The 1,062-nt window shown below is 39.5% G+C and overlaps 1 non-coding gene across 1 annotated transcript; it reads right to left on the bottom strand.

Annotated features, from left to right (window-relative positions):
• Window positions 1-619: 619 nt before the first annotated feature.
• On the bottom strand, window positions 620-723 carry LOC112798957 (small nucleolar RNA R71). The gene has a single exon (XR_003200550.1). It is a non-coding gene; the product is annotated as a small nucleolar RNA R71 (small nucleolar RNA).
• Between the last annotated feature and the right edge of the window lie 339 nt (window positions 724-1,062).

Raw genomic sequence — 1,062 nt, 5'->3', positions numbered from 1 at the left:
CTCTTCTTCTTCTACTAATATAAAAGAATCTCTATACTGTGACATAGAGGATTCCTCTTTCTTTTCTTGTTTTCTTCTCTTTCATATGAGCAGGAACAAGGACAAAAGCATTCTTGTTGAAGCTGATCCAGAACCTGAAAGGACTCTGAAGAGGAAACTAAGAGAAGCTAAATTACAAAAATCCAGAGGCAATCTTTCAGAAATTTTCGAACAAGAAAAGGAGATGGCAGCCGAAAATAATAATAATGCAAGGAGAATGCTTGGTGACTTTACTAAACCCACGTCCAAATTCGATGGAAGAAGCATCTCCATTCCTGCCATTGGAGCAAACAATTTTGAGCTGAAACCTCAGCTAGTTGCTTTAATGCAACAAAACTGCAAGTTTCATGGACTTCCATCTGAAGATCCTTATCAGTTTTTAACTGAGTTCTTGTAGATTTGTGAGACTGTTAAGACGAATGGAGTAGATCCTGAAGTCTACAGGCTCATACTTTTCCCTTTTGCTGTAAGAGACAGAGCTAGAACATGGTTGGACTCACAACCTAAAGATAGCTTGGACTCCTGGGATAAGCTGGTCACGACCTTCTTGGATAAATTCTTTCCTCCTCAAAAGCTGAGCAAGCTTAGAGTGGATGTTCAGACCTTCAAGCAAAAAGATGGTGAATCCCTCTATGAAGCTTGGGAAAGATACAAGCAGTTGACCAAAAGGTGTCCATCTGACATGTTTTCAGAATGGACCATATTAGATATATTCTATTATGGCATCTGAATTTTCGAAAATTTCATTGGACCATTCTGCAGGTGGATCCATTCACCTAAAGAAAACACCTGCAGAAGCTCAAGAACTTATTGACATGGTTGCAAATAACCAATTCATGTACACTTCTGAGAGGAATTCCGTGAATAATGGGACGCCTCAGAGGAAGGGAGTTCTTGAAATTGATGCTCTGAATGTCATATTGGCTCAGAACAAAGTGTTGACTCAGCAAGTAAACATGATCTCTCAAAGTCTGAATGGATGGCAAAATGCATCCAACAGTACTAAAGAGGCAGCTTCTGAAG

Source organism: Arachis hypogaea, chromosome 4 (assembly GCF_003086295.3).
Source record: "Arachis hypogaea cultivar Tifrunner chromosome 4, arahy.Tifrunner.gnm2.J5K5, whole genome shotgun sequence".
Taxonomy (NCBI): Eukaryota; Viridiplantae; Streptophyta; class Magnoliopsida; order Fabales; family Fabaceae; genus Arachis; species Arachis hypogaea.
This window is presented reverse-complemented; position numbering and strand designations above follow the sequence as displayed.